A 16,516-nucleotide genomic window follows, 5' to 3' on the forward strand; every position below is an offset into this window, starting at 1 on the left:
AATACATATCCAAAAAGTATACATAATGAACGCAAGAACCGCCTGGACTAATCAAGCAGGCCAGCAAGTTCAGTGTTCACTGCTGTTAATTAACATCAGCCAAGCACTTCATTGCTACAGCACATACTCACTGAACAACAGGACTGACAAGGAAAACAAAAGAAAAAGTTCACTTGTCTATAAACACAGACAAATCCAATCTATCAGATAGTTACCCTTGTTGTGCTCCCCTGAAACACTCTGCAAGCGTACTCCATGTTCAACTGCAGGTGGGAGAAACACAGGAGGAGATGCTTTCCTCGAACCTTCAGAACACGGCTGTATAATACAGTACATACGCGTAAGAATTTGTACAAAACAATTTTTTTAAAATAAAATCTAAGAAAGGCTTTTGCATTTTAAATAAAAGGGCAAAAAAATCCTCACAATTCATCTAAACTATTCCATAATGTTGATTAAGGCTGGCAAATCACAGAGCCACACAAGAAATTAACACAGGAAATCAAGATGTTGATTGTGAACAAGAAGCTGCAGCTCTGTGTTGATTGAACATTGGCATCAAATTTGCACCTGGCATTCAAATATCAGCCTACATTGCTGGGGCACATGTCCCACAATGTTGAGTGAGTGCATCACTACGTTGCAAAAGCAAGATTTGATTTGCTTAAAGGCCAAAAAGGCAAAGCTGATAGCGATTAAGCTATCTAGAAAGTCTTGTATTTTTAAGAAAGGAGTGGGGAATTAGTTTTTTTCCCAACAACAAAGGCTAGAGGGGAAGTAGCTACAGACCCTGCTCACTCTAATCTTGAGAATTATCAGACAGAAAGGATAAACACAGCCAGCACACTTGGTGTCTGCTGAACATGATTTTCAAAATCGGATTAAGTCTATCTAGAGAAGACAGAGGTTCTATACAGAAAAATCTAAATGTCTGGGTTGCTCAATGTATTGGCATCCATTAAACTCTGACTGGATCAGCAGAATAGATCTGAATAGTAGGAAAAAAAAAAAATCCTCACAAAAATATGCCTGAGAAATTCATAAGTTTAAAAGCAGCAATAAACTGCTGTATTAAAACTGTGCTAGAAAATCAACTCCAAAGCCTGCAGCCAGGAGGCCAACGTAAGTAGTCTGACATAACTTTGTCCCAGTACTATCTCAACAGAGAACCTACGCTACAGGTATTTCAATGACCCTCAGATACAGGACATCGAGCAGCAGCAACATGGGGTAAATAAGCCTCACCAGGGGCGGGGCTCAACTCAAAGGCAAGCTCTCACGTAGTTCTCATCTGGCTCTCCCACAGACCGGGGAGATGCACATATCTCAGAAAGTACCTCAGAATCCCAGGGAGAATCAGACTCTTCCTTTTTCTCTGTTCCTACTGCTGGCAGAGCACCTACAAAAAAATGGACAAAGAGAGACACTGAGAATTTACTGCACTCCACTTTTATACCCCATCAGTCAAACAAAGGATCTGAAAGATGAGTAACAGTACGACAGCAAAGGACAAACCAAGAAATGAGTTACACTCAACGGTAGCTTTACACCCAGTCACATCACAGTATTCTGTTTTCTCCTCTTCATTTCTTTTCCAGCAAAAGATGCATAAGAATGGTGGCTGACATGACAATGTCCCTCGTGTTGGGACAACGTTAAGGAAGAAACTCCAGCATGCTTCAGTCTCAGCATATGGACACCCTGAGTCATCTTCCCTCTTGCCTACACCTCCATTATCTGGCACTTACTATCACATTCCACTCTACAGGACATACCACAAAAGCACGATACAAAACAACATCAAACTAAGAGGAAGCTGCCAACACACACGGCTCCTTGCTTAGTGCTATCAAGGGATACCTCACCTGACCATGATTCATAATCCTGCAACTTCTGACCAGGTACATACATAAGGACTGACATTTAGGAATGAAACAGAAGCTCACAGCTCCAATACAGTCCAGAACACTGCAAGCATTTTAAATCTTATCACTTCAAAGACTAGTATCTTCTGACCACCAAACTCCCATCTAGAGCAGACCACAGTCAGTTCTCTCTTCTAAGCTACTCCATTATGTAAAACAAACTCAGGATTGACTCACACAGAAACGCAAGGAAAATTTACAGGAATGAGCCAGACAGGAGCAATGGCGTCCACTCTGGAAAACCATAACTGCTGATTCCAGCCTGAGTGCTGACTATTCACGCTTTTCCAAAATAAACTCTTTGCACATAAAATGCACTAAGAGAAAAGTGAATGCACCGTGAGTGCTGCTTCCACACCTTCTGAGCAGCAACTGACCAATAGCTACACGAGCTCTGAAAACATCTACAGCAACAAGATATCCTCTGGAGACGGACATACTATCTTCTGCTCTGAGACCCTGGGGTGAGTACCTAAGCACCCACCTCTCTCTGAGGTCATGCTCTCAAGCATACAAACGAGTAGCACAGGAGAGATCTCCTACATTTTACAACTGAACAAGGTGAGGCACTGGAAGAGTCTTCTCCGACTTTGAATCAGGTCAGCTCTTGGCTGAAGCCCTGAAAAACCACAGCTTTTCAATCTGATAGTACCCATTAGAAAGGGAATCAATAGTGTCACACACAAGGCACACTAGACTACCTACTTGTTTTGTGCAGATCAAGGAGAACACAGCAACAAAATTAATAAAGAAACTTGCATCATACATAATCATTAGGAACCCAGCACCACCATTTGTGACCTTTAGGAAAGAACGAAAAGCAACAAAAGCTGCAGACCTTCTCTACCACAGCAGGCTAGGGTTCACAGCTAAATCTTAAGCCAGATACCACTCCCACCACTTTAAGCAACCACTTAAAGCAAAGAAAAACACCCGAACAAACACATATCCAAAAAGTATACATAATGAACGCAAGAACCGCCTGGACTAATCAAGCAGGCCAGCAAGTTCAGTGCTCACTGCTGTTAATTAACATCAGCCAAGAACTTCATTGCTACAGCACATACTCACTGAACAACAGGACTGACAAGGAAAACAAAAGAAAAAGTTCACTTGTCTATAAACACAGACAAATCCAATCTATCAGATAGTTACCCTTGTTGTGCTCCCCTGAAACACTCTGCAAGCGTACTCCATGTTCAACTGCAGGTGGGAGAAACACAGGAGGAGATGCTTTCCTCGAACCTTCAGAACACGGCTGTATAATACAGTACATACGCGTAAGAATTTGTACAAAACAATTTTTTTAAAATAAAATCTAAGAAAGGCTTTTGCATTTTAAATAAAAGGGCAAAAAAATCCTCACAATTCATTTAAACTATTCCATAATGTTGATTAAGGCTGGCAAATCACAGAGCCACACAAGAAATTAATACAGGAAATCAAGATGTTGATTGTGAACAAGAAGCTGCAGCTCTGTGTTGATTGAACATTGGCATCAAATTTGCACCTGGCATTCAAATATCAGCCTACATTGCTGGGGCACATGTCCCACAATGTTGAGTGAGTGCATCACTACGTTGCAAAAGCAAGATTTGATTTGCTTAAAGGCCAAAAAGGCAAAGCTGATAGCGATTAAGCTATCTAGAAAGTCTCGTATTTTTAAGAAAGGAGTGGGGAATTAGTTTTTTTCCCAACAACAAAGGCTAGAGGGGAAGTAGCTACAGACCCTGCTCACTCTAATCTTGAGAATTATCAGACAGAAAGGATAAACACAGCCAGCACACTTGGTGTCTGCTGAACGTGATTTTCAAAATCGGATTAAGTCTATCTAGAGAAGACAGAGGTTCTATGCAGAAAAATCTAAATGTCTGGGTTGCTCAATGTATTGGCATCCATTAAACTCTGACTGGATCAGCAGAATAGATCTGAATAGTAGGAAAAAAAAAATCCTCACAAAAATATGCCTGAGAAGTTCATAAGTTTAAAAGCAGCAATAAACTGCTGTATTAAAACTGTGCTAGAAAATCAACACCAAAGCCTGCAGCCAGGAGGCCAACGTAAGTAGTCTGACATAACTTTGTCCCAGTACTATCTCAACAGAGAACCTACGCTACAGGTATTTCAATGACCCTCAGATACAGGACATCGAGCAGCAGCAACATGGGGTAAATAAGCCTCACCAGGGGCGGGGCTCAACTCAAAGGCAAGCTCTCACGTAGTTCTCATCTGGCTCTCCCACAGACCGGGGAGATGCACATATCACAGAAAGTACCTCAGAATCCCAGGGAGAATCAGACTCTTCCTTTTTCTCTGTTCCTACTGCTGGCAGAGCACCTACAAAAAAATGGACAAAGAGAGACACTGAGAATTTACTGCACTCCACTTTTATACCCCATCAGTCAAACAAAGGATCTGAAAGACGAGTAACAGTACTACAGCAAAGGACAAACCAAGAAATGAGTTACACTCAACGGTAGCTTTACACCCAGTCACATCACAGTATTCTGTTTTCTCCTCTTCATTTCTTTTCCAGCAAAAGATGCATAAGAATGGTGGCTGACATGACAATGTCCCTCGTGTTGGGACAACGTTAAGGAAGAAACTCCAGCATGCTTCAGTCTCAGCATATGGACACCCTGAGTCATCTTCCCTCTTGCCTACACCTCCATCATCTGGCACTTACTATCACATTCCACTCTACAGGACATACCACAAAAGCACGATACAAAACAACCTCACACTAAGAGGAAGCTGCCAACACACACGGCTCCTTGCTTAGTGCTATCAAGGGATACCTCACCTGACCATGATTCATAATCCTGCAACTTCTGACCAGGTACATACATAAGGACTGACATTTAGGAATGAAACAGAAGCTCACAGCTCCAATACAGTCCAGAACACTGCAAGCATTTTAAATCTTATCACTTCAAAGTCTAGTATCTTCTGACCACCAAACTCCCATCTAGAGCAGACCACAGTCAGTTCTCTCTTCTAAGCTACTCCATTATGTAAAACAAACTCAGGATTGACTCACACAGAAACGCAAGGAAAATTTACAGGAATGAGCCAGACAGGAGCAATGGCGTCCACTCTGGAAAACCATAACTGCTGATTCCAGCCTGAGTGCTGACTATTCATGCTTTTCCAAAATAAACTCTTTGCACATAAAATGCACTAAGAGAAAAGTGAATGCACCGTGAGTGCTGCTTCCACACCTTCTGAGCAGCAACTGACCAATAGCTACACGAGCTCTGAAAACATCTACAGCAACAAGATATCCTCTGGAGACGGACATACTATCTTCTGCTCTGAGACCCTGGGGTGAGTACCTAAGCACCCACCTCTCTCTGAGGTCATGCTCTCAAGCATACAAACGAGTAGCACAGGAGAGATCTCCTACATTTTACAACTGAACAAGGTGAGGCACTGGAAGAGTCTTCTCCGACTTTGAATCAGGTCAGCTCTTGGCTGAAGCCCTGAAAAACCACAGCTTTTCAATCTGATAGTACCCATTAGAAAGGGAATCAATAGTGTCACACACAAGGCACACTAGACTACCTACTTGTTTTGTGCAGATCAAGGAGAACACAGCAACAAAATTAATAAAGAAACTTGCATCATACATAATCATTAGGAACCCAGCACCACCATTTGTGACCTTTAGGAAAGAACGAAAAGCAACAAAAGCTGCAGACCTTCTCTACCACAGCAGGCTAGGGTTCACAGCTAAATCTTAAACCAGATACACCTCCCACCACTTTAAGCAACCACTTAAAGCAAAGAAAAACACCCGAACAAACACATATCCAAAAAGTATACATAATGAACGCAAGAACCGCCTGGACTAATCAAGCAGGCCAGCAAGTTCAGTGTTCACTGCTGTTAATTAACATCAGCCAAGCACTTCATTGCTACAGCACATACTCACTGAACAACAGGACTGACAAGGAAAACAAAAGAAAAAGTTCACTTGTCTATAAACACAGACAAATCCAATCTATCAGATAGTTACCCTTGTTGTGCTCCCCTGAAACACTCTGCAAGCGTACTCCATGTTCAACTGCAGGTGGGAGAAACACAGGAGGAGATGCTTTCCTCGAACCTTCAGAACACGGCTGTATAATACAGTACATACAGTAAGAATTGGTACAAAACAATTTTTTTAAAATAAAATCTAAGAAAGGCTTTTGCATTTTAAATAAAAGGGCAAAAAAATCCTCACAATTCATTTAAACTATTCCATAATGTTGATTAAGGCTGGCAAATCACAGAGCCACACAAGAAATTAACACAGGAAATCAAGATGTTGATTGTGAACAAGAAGCTGCAGCTCTGTGTTGATTGAACATTGGCATCAAATTTGCACCTGGCATTCAAATATCAGCCTACATTGCTGGGGCACATGTCCCACAATGTTGAGTGAGTGCATCACTACGTTGCAAAAGCAAGATTTGATTTGCTTAAAGGCCAAAAAGGCAAAGCTGATAGCGATTAAGCTATCTAGAAAGTCTCGTATTTTTAAGAAAGGAGTGGGGAATTAGTTTTTTTCCCAACAACAAAGGCTAGAGGGGAAGTAGCTACAGACCCTGCTCACTCTCATCTTGAGAATTATCAGACAGAAAGGATAAACACAGCCAGCACACTTGGTGTCTGCTGAACACGATTTTCAAAATCGGATTAAGTCTATCTAGAGAAGACAGAGGTTCTATACAGAAAAATCTAAATGTCTGGGTTGCTCAATGTATTGGCATCCATTAAACTCTGACTGGATCAGCAGAATAGATCTGAATAGTAGGAAAAAAAAAAAATCCTCACAAAAATATGCCTGAGAAGTTCATAAGTTTAAAAGCAGCAATAAACTGCTGTATTAAAACTGTGCTAGAAAATCAACTCCAAAGCCTGCAGCCAGGAGGCCAACGTAAGTAGTCTGACATAACTTTGTCCCAGTACTATCTCAACAGAGAACCTACGCTACAGGTATTTCAATGACCCTCAGATACAGGACATCGAGCAGCAGCAACATGGGGTAAATAAGCCTCACCAGGGGTGGGGCTCAACTCAAAGGCAAGCTCTCACGTAGTTCTCATCTGGCTCTCCCACAGACCGGGGAGATGCACATATCTCAGAAAGTACCTCAGAATCCCAGGGAGAATCAGACTCTTCCTTTTTCTCTGTTCCTACTGCTGGCAGAGCACCTACAAAAAAATGGACAAAGAGAGACACTGAGAATTTACTGCACTCCACTTTTATACCCCATCAGTCAAACAAAGGATCTGAAAGATGAGTAACAGTACTACAGCAAAGGACAAACCAAGAAATGAGTTACACTCAACGGTAGCTTTACACCCAGTCACATCACAGTATTCCGTTTTCTCCTCTTCATTTCTTTTCCAGCAAAAGATGCATAAGAATGGTGGCTGACATGACAATGTCCCTCGTGTTGGGACAACGTTAAGGAAGAAACTCCAGCATGCTTCAGTCTCAGCATATGGACACCCTGAGTCATCTTCCCTCTTGCCTACACCTCCATCATCTGGCACTTACTATCACATTCCACTCTACAGGACATACCACAAAAGCACGATTCAAAACAACCTCACACTAAGAGGAAGCTGCCAACACACACGGCTCCTTGCTTAGTGCTATCAAGGGATACCTCACCTGACCATGATTCATAATCCTGCAACTTCTGACCAGGTACATACATAAGGACTGACATTTAGGAATGAAACAGAAGCTCACAGCTCCAATACAGTCCAGAACACTGCAAGCATTTTAAATCTTATCACTTCAAAGTCTAGTATCTTCTGACCACCAAACTCCCATCTAGAGCAGACCACAGTCAGTTCTCTCTTCTAAGCTACTCCATTATGTAAAACAAACTCAGGATTGACTCACACAGAAACGCAAGGAAAATTTACAGGAATGAGCCAGACAGGAGCAATGGCGTCCACTCTGGAAAACCATAACTGCTGATTCCAGCCTGAGTGCTGACTATTCATGCTTTTCCAAAATAAACTCTTTGCACATAAAATGCACTAAGAGAAAAGTGAATGCACCGTGAGTGCTGCTTCCACACCTTCTGAGCAGCAACTGACCAATAGCTACACGAGCTCTGAAAACATCTACAGCAACAAGATATCCTCTGGAGACGGACATACTATCTTCTGCTCTGAGACCCTGGGGTGAGTACCTAAGCACCCACCTCTCTCTGAGGTCATGCTCTCAAGCATACAAACGAGTAGCACAGGAGAGATCTCCTACATTTTACAACTGAACAAGGTGAGGCACTGGAAGAGTCTTCTCCGACTTTGAATCAGGTCAGCTCTTGGCTGAAGCCCTGAAAAACCACAGCTTTTCAATCTGATAGTACCCATTAGAAAGGGAATCAATAGTGTCACACACAAGGCACACTAGACTACCTACTTGTTTTGTGCAGATCAAGGAGAACACAGCAACAAAATTAATAAAGAAACTTGCATCATACATAATCATTAGGAACCCAGCACCACCATTTGTGACCTTTAGGAAAGAACGAAAAGCAACAAAAGCTGCAGACCTTCTCTACCACAGCAGGCTAGGGTTCACAGCTAAATCTTAAGCCAGATACCACTCCCACCACTTTAAGCAACCACTTAAAGCAAAGAAAAACACCCGAACAAACACATATCCAAAAAGTATACATAATGAACGCAAGAACCGCCTGGACTAATCAAGCAGGCCAGCAAGTTCAGTGTTCACTGCTGTTAATTAACATCAGCCAAGCACTTCATTGCTACAGCACATACTCACTGAACAACAGGACTGACAAGGAAAACAAAAGAAAAAGTTCACTTGTCTATAAACACAGACAAATCCAATCTATCAGATAGTTACCCTTGTTGTGCTCCCCTGAAACACTCTGCAAGCGTACTCCATGTTCAACTGCAGGTGGGAGAAACACAGGAGGAGATGCTTTCCTCGAACCTTCAGAACACGGCTGTACAATACAGTACATACGCGTAAGAATTTGTACAAAACAATTTTTTTAAAATAAAATCTAACAAAGGCTTTTGCATTTTAAATAAAAGGGCAAAAAAATCCTCACAATTCATCTAAACTATTCCATAATGTTGATTAAGGCTTGCAAATCACAGAGCCACACAAGAAATTAACACAGGAAATCAAGATGTTGATTGTGAACAAGAAGCTGCAGCTCTGTGTTGATTGAACATTGGCATCAAATTTGCACCTGGCATTCAAATATCAGCCTACATTGCTGGGGCACATGTCCCACAATGTTGAGTGAGTGCATCACTATGTTGCAAAAGCAAGATTTGATTTGCTTAAAGGCCAAAAAGGCAAAGCTGATAGCGATTAAGCTATCTAGAAAGTCTCGTATTTTTAAGAAAGGAGTGGGGAATTAGTTTTTTTCCCAACAACAAAGGCTAGAGGGGAAGTAGCTACAGACCCTGCTCACTCTCATCTTGAGAATTATCAGACAGAAAGGATAAACACAGCCAGCACACTTGGTGTCTGCTGAACACGATTTTCAAAATCGGATTAAGTCTATCTAGAGAAGACAGAGGTTCTATACAGAAAAATCTAAATGTCTGGGTTGCTCAATGTATTGGCATCCATTAAACTCTGACTGGATCAGCAGAATAGATCTGAATAGTAGGAAAAAAAAAAATCCTCACAAAAATATGCCTGAGAAGTTCATAAGTTTAAAAGCAGCAATAAACTGCTGTATTAAAACTGTGCTAGAAAATCAACTCCAAAGCCTGCAGCCAGGAGGCCAACGTAAGTAGTCTGACATAACTTTGTCCCAGTACTATCTCAACAGAGAACCTACGCGACAGGTATTTCAATGACCCTCAGATACAGGACATCGAGCAGCAGCAACATGGGGTAAATAAGCCTCACCAGGGGTGGGGCTCAACTCAAAGGCAAGCTCTCACGTAGTTCTCATCTGGCTCTCCCACAGACCGGGAAGATGCACATATCACAGAAAGTACCTCAGAATCCCAGGGAGAATCAGACTCTTCCTTTTTCTCTGTTCCTACTGCTGGCAGAGCACCTACAAAAAAATGGACAAAGAGAGACACTGAGAATTTACTGCACTCCACTTTTATACCCCATCAGTCAAACAAAGGATCTGAAAGATGAGTAACAGTACTACAGCAAAGGACAAACCAAGAAATGAGTTACACTCAACGGTAGCTTTACACCCAGTCACATCACAGTATTCTGTTTTCTCCTCTTCATTTCTTTTCCAGCAAAAGATGCATAAGAATGGTGGCTGACATGACAATGTCCCTCGTGTTGGGACAACGTTAAGGAAGAAACTCCAGCATGCTTCAGTCTCAGCATATGGACACCCTGAGTCATCTTCCCTCTTGCCTACACCTCCATCATCTGGCACTTACTATCACATTCCACTCTACAGGACATACCACAAAAGCACGATTCAAAACAACCTCACACTAAGAGGAAGCTGCCAACACACACGGCTCCTTGCTTAGTGCTATCAAGGGATACCTCACCTGACCATGATTCATAATCCTGCAACTTCTGACCAGGTACATACATAAGGACTGACATTTAGGAATGAAACAGAAGCTCACAGCTCCAATACAGTCCAGAACACTGCAAGCATTTTAAATCTTATCACTTCAAAGTCTAGTATCTTCTGACCACCAAACTCCCATCTAGAGCAGACCACAGTCAGTTCTCTCTTCTAAGCTACTCCATTATGTAAAACAAACTCAGGATTGACTCACACAGAAACGCAAGGAAAATTTACAGGAATGAGCCAGACAGGAGCAATGGCGTCCACTCTGGAAAACCATAACTGCTGATTCCAGCCTGAGTGCTGACTATTCACGCTTTTCCAAAATAAACTCTTTGCACATAAAATGCACTAAGAGAAAAGTGAATGCACCGTGAGTGCTGCTTCCACACCTTCTGAGCAGCAACTGACCAATAGCTACACAAGCTCTGAAAACATCTACAGCAACAAGATATCCTCTGGAGACGGACATACTATCTTCTGCTCTGAGACCCTGGGGTGAGTACCTAAGCACCCACCTCTCTCTGAGGTCATGCTCTCAAGCATACAAACGAGTAGCACAGGAGAGATCTCCTACATTTTACAACTGAACAAGGTGAGGCACTGGAAGAGTCTTCTCCGACTTTGAATCAGGTCAGCTCTTGGCTGAAGCCCTGAAAAACCACAGCTTTTCAATCTGATAGTACCCATTAGAAAGGGAATCAATAGTGTCACACACAAGGCACACTAGACTACCTACTTGTTTTGTGCAGATCAAGGAGAACACAGCAACAAAATTAATAAAGAAACTTGCATCATACATAATCATTAGGAACCCAGCACCACCATTTGTGACCTTTAGGAAAGAACGAAAAGCAACAAAAGCTGCAGACCTTCTCTACCACAGCAGGCTAGGGTTCACAGCTAAATCTTAAGCCAGATACCACTCCCACCACTTTAAGCAACCACTTAAAGCAAAGAAAAACACCCGAACAAACACATATCCAAAAAGTATACATAATGAACGCAAGAACCGCCTGGACTAATCAAGCAGGCCAGCAAGTTCAGTGTTCACTGCTGTTAATTAACATCAGCCAAGCACTTCATTGCTACAGCACATACTCACTGAACAACAGGACTGACAAGGAAAACAAAAGAAAAAGTTCACTTGTCTATAAACACAGACAAATCCAATCTATCAGATAGTTACCCTTGTTGTGCTCCCCTGAAACACTCTGCAAGCGTACTCCATGTTCAACTGCAGGTGGGAGAAACACAGGAGGAGATGCTTTCCTCGAACCTTCAGAACACGGCTGTACAATACAGTACATACGCGTAAGAATTTGTACAAAACAATTTTTTTAAAATAAAATCTAACAAAGGCTTTTGCATTTTAAATAAAAGGGCAAAAAAATCCTCACAATTCATCTAAACTATTCCATAATGTTGATTAAGGCTTGCAAATCACAGAGCCACACAAGAAATTAACACAGGAAATCAAGATGTTGATTGTGAACAAGAAGCTGCAGCTCTGTGTTGATTGAACATTGGCATCAAATTTGCACCTGGCATTCAAATATCAGCCTACATTGCTGGGGCACATGTCCCACAATGTTGAGTGAGTGCATCACTATGTTGCAAAAGCAAGATTTGATTTGCTTAAAGGCCAAAAAGGCAAAGCTGATAGCGATTAAGCTATCTAGAAAGTCTCGTATTTTTAAGAAAGGAGTGGGGAATTAGTTTTTTTCCCAACAACAAAGGCTAGAGGGGAAGTAGCTACAGACCCTGCTCACTCTCATCTTGAGAATTATCAGACAGAAAGGATAAACACAGCCAGCACACTTGGTGTCTGCTGAACACGATTTTCAAAATCGGATTAAGTCTATCTAGAGAAGACAGAGGTTCTATACAGAAAAATCTAAATGTCTGGGTTGCTCAATGTATTGGCATCCATTAAACTCTGACTGGATCAGCAGAATAGATCTGAATAGTAGGAAAAAAAAAAATCCTCACAAAAATATGCCTGAGAAGTTCATAAGTTTAAAAGCAGCAATAAACTGCTGTATTAAAACTGTGCTAGAAAATCAACTCCAAAGCCTGCAGCCAGGAGGCCAACGTAAGTAGTCTGACATAACTTTGTCCCAGTACTATCTCAACAGAGAACCTACGCGACAGGTATTTCAATGACCCTCAGATACAGGACATCGAGCAGCAGCAACATGGGGTAAATAAGCCTCACCAGGGGTGGGGCTCAACTCAAAGGCAAGCTCTCACGTAGTTCTCATCTGGCTCTCCCACAGACCGGGAAGATGCACATATCACAGAAAGTACCTCAGAATCCCAGGGAGAATCAGACTCTTCCTTTTTCTCTGTTCCTACTGCTGGCAGAGCACCTACAAAAAAATGGACAAAGAGAGACACTGAGAATTTACTGCACTCCACTTTTATACCCCATCAGTCAAACAAAGGATCTGAAAGATGAGTAACAGTACTACAGCAAAGGACAAACCAAGAAATGAGTTACACTCAACGGTAGCTTTACACCCAGTCACATCACAGTATTCTGTTTTCTCCTCTTCATTTCTTTTCCAGCAAAAGATGCATAAGAATGGTGGCTGACATGACAATGTCCCTCGTGTTGGGACAACGTTAAGGAAGAAACTCCAGCATGCTTCAGTCTCAGCATATGGACACCCTGAGTCATCTTCCCTCTTGCCTACACCTCCATCATCTGGCACTTACTATCACATTCCACTCTACAGGACATACCACAAAAGCACGATTCAAAACAACCTCACACTAAGAGGAAGCTGCCAACACACACGGCTCCTTGCTTAGTGCTATCAAGGGATACCTCACCTGACCATGATTCATAATCCTGCAACTTCTGACCAGGTACATACATAAGGACTGACATTTAGGAATGAAACAGAAGCTCACAGCTCCAATACAGTCCAGAACACTGCAAGCATTTTAAATCTTATCACTTCAAAGTCTAGTATCTTCTGACCACCAAACTCCCATCTAGAGCAGACCACAGTCAGTTCTCTCTTCTAAGCTACTCCATTATGTAAAACAAACTCAGGATTGACTCACACAGAAACGCAAGGAAAATTTACAGGAATGAGCCAGACAGGAGCAATGGCGTCCACTCTGGAAAACCATAACTGCTGATTCCAGCCTGAGTGCTGACTATTCACGCTTTTCCAAAATAAACTCTTTGCACATAAAATGCACTAAGAGAAAAGTGAATGCACCGTGAGTGCTGCTTCCACACCTTCTGAGCAGCAACTGACCAATAGCTACACAAGCTCTGAAAACATCTACAGCAACAAGATATCCTCTGGAGACGGACATACTATCTTCTGCTCTGAGACCCTGGGGTGAGTACCTAAGCACCCACCTCTCTCTGAGGTCATGCTCTCAAGCATACAAACGAGTAGCACAGGAGAGATCTCCTACATTTTACAACTGAACAAGGTGAGGCACTGGAAGAGTCTTCTCCGACTTTGAATCAGGTCAGCTCTTGGCTGAAGCCCTGAAAAACCACAGCTTTTCAATCTGATAGTACCTATTAGAAAGGGAATCAATAGTGTCACACACAAGGCACACTAGACTACCTACTTGTTTTGTGCAGATCAAGGAGAACACAGCAACAAAATTAATAAAGAAACTTGCATCATACATAATCATTAGGAACCCAGCACCACCATTTGTGACCTTTAGGAAAGAACGAAAAGCAACAAAAGCTGCAGACCTTCTCTACCACAGCAGGCTAGGGTTCACAGCTAAATCTTAAACCAGATACCGCTCCCACCACTTTAAGCAACCACTTAAAGCAAAGAAAAACACCCGAACAAACACATATCCAAAAAGTATACATAATGAACGCAAGAACCGCCTGGACTAATCAAGCAGGCCAGCAAGTTCAGTGTTCACTGCTGTTAATTAACATCAGCCAAGCACTTCATTGCTACAGCACATACTCACTGAACAACAGGACTGACAAGGAAAACAAAAGAAAAAGTTCACTTGTCTATAAACACAGACAAATCCAATCTATCAGATAGTTACCCTTGTTGTGCTCCCCTGAAACACTCTGCAAGCGTACTCCATGTTCAACTGCAGGTGGGAGAAACACAGGAGGAGATGCTTTCCTCGAACCTTCAGAACACGGCTGTATAATACAGTACATACGGTAAGAATTGGTACAAAACAATTTTTTTAAAATAAAATCTAAGAAAGGCTTTTGCATTTTAAATAAAAGGGCAAAAAAATCCTCACAATTCATCTAAACTATTCCATAATGTTGATTAAGGCTGGCAAATCACAGAGCCACACAAGAAATTAACACAGGAAATCAAGATGTTGATTGTGAACAAGAAGCTGCAGCTCTGTGTTGATCGAACATTGGCATCAAATTTGCACCTGGCATTCAAATATCAGCCTACATTGCTGGGGCACATGTCCCACAATGTTGAGTGAGTGCATCACTACGTTGCAAAAGCAAGATTTGATTTGCTTAAAGGCCAAAAAGGCAAAGCTGATAGCGATTAAGCTATCTAGAAAGTCTCGTATTTTTAAGAAAGGAGTGGGGAATTAGTTTTTTTCCCAACAACAAAGGCTAGAGGGGAAGTAGTTATTCTGTTTCACTACTGTGCTAGAAAATCAACTCAAAAGCCTGCAACCAAAGGGCCGATACAAGAAGCTTAACCTAACTTTGTCCCAGTACTATCTCCACACAGAACCTACACTACAAGTATTTCGTTGACCCTCAGATACAGGACATCGAGCAGCAGCAATATGGGGTAAATAAGCCTCACCAGGGGCAGGGCTCAACGCAAAGGCAAGCTCTCACGTAGTTCTCATCTGGCTCTCCCACAGACTGGGGAGATGCACATTTCACATAAAGTACCTCAGAATCCCAGGGAGAATCAGACTCTTCCTTTTTCTCTGCTCCTACTGTGGGTTGGGCTTCTACAAAAAAAAAGGAGAAATACAGACACTGAGAAATATACTGCACTACACTTTTATACCCCATCAGTCAAATAAAGGATCTGAAAGACGAGCAGTAATTCTACAGCAAAGAACAAACCAAACAGTGAGTCCCACTCAAGGGTAACTTTACATCCAGTCACATCACAGTATTCTCTTCACTCCTCTTCATCTGTTTTCCAGCAGAAGATGCCCAAGCAGGACAGCTGACATGGCTACGTTCACCATGTTTGGACAATGTTCTGTGCAGCATCTGACCAATAGCTACACATGCTCCGAAGAAGTCTACTGCAACAAGCAGTGCTCTGGAGTCAGACAATGGAAATAGTATCTTCTGCTTTCACACCCTGGGGTCTATGCCAAATTACCCAACTCTCTCTGAGCTGGTCATGCTCTCAAGCCCACAAAGGTTTAGCAAAGGAGAGATCTCCTACATTCTACAACTGAACAAGTCGAGGTACTGGAAGAGTCTTCTCTGAGTTTGAATCAGGTCTGCTTTTGGCTGAAGCCCTGAAAAACCACAGCTTTTCAATCTGACAGTACCCATTCGAAAGGGAATCAGCAGTGCCACACACAAGACACACTAGACTACCTACTTGTTTTGTTCAGATATAGGAGAATACAGCAACAAAATTAATAAAGAAACTTGCATCATACGTAATCATTAGGAATCCAGCACCACCATTTGTGACCGTTAGGTAAGAACGAAAAAAAACAAAAGCTGCAGACCTTCTCTACCACAGCAGGCTAGGGTTCACAGGTAACAGGAAAGTTTATCATCTTTGAGGATAATCATCATTTTACTTTATTTACTGAACATTAATACTTATAGAGGAGCAATCAGGATCATATTTAAACTCACTTCTCGCATAAGCTGTGTCTTCTGAAACTTTACGGACTTGATGTTTATTACTAGAAACAGAATGTTTCACATCCCCCAAAACTGTCGTTTGCAGCTTCCTTCTTGTATCTTCCTTCTCCTGTTCTTCTTTCCATTTAGGTGACTCCTTCTAAAACAGATTGACCAAAACAGCTGAAAAGCACAGAAATCAATATCTAC

General features: G+C 42.0%; 1 pseudogene across 1 annotated transcript in view; it reads right to left on the bottom strand.

The window, feature by feature from the left end:
• Positions 1-16,516, bottom strand: part of LOC146757170 (uncharacterized) — a 55,185-nt pseudogene that overhangs the window by 25,195 nt on the left and 13,474 nt on the right. Inside the window, exons 12-13 of the transcript XR_014937087.1 lie at positions 16,319-16,466; positions 15,290-15,438 (exon numbers count right to left, since the gene is read on the bottom strand). The product of XR_014937087.1 is annotated as an uncharacterized LOC146757170 (transcript). The remainder of the gene's footprint in view (positions 1-15,289; positions 15,439-16,318; positions 16,467-16,516) is intronic.

This window comes from Coturnix japonica, chromosome 24 (assembly GCF_054131305.1).
Source record: "Coturnix japonica strain WE chromosome 24, WE-NBRP24, whole genome shotgun sequence".
Taxonomy (NCBI): domain Eukaryota; kingdom Metazoa; phylum Chordata; class Aves; order Galliformes; family Phasianidae; genus Coturnix; species Coturnix japonica.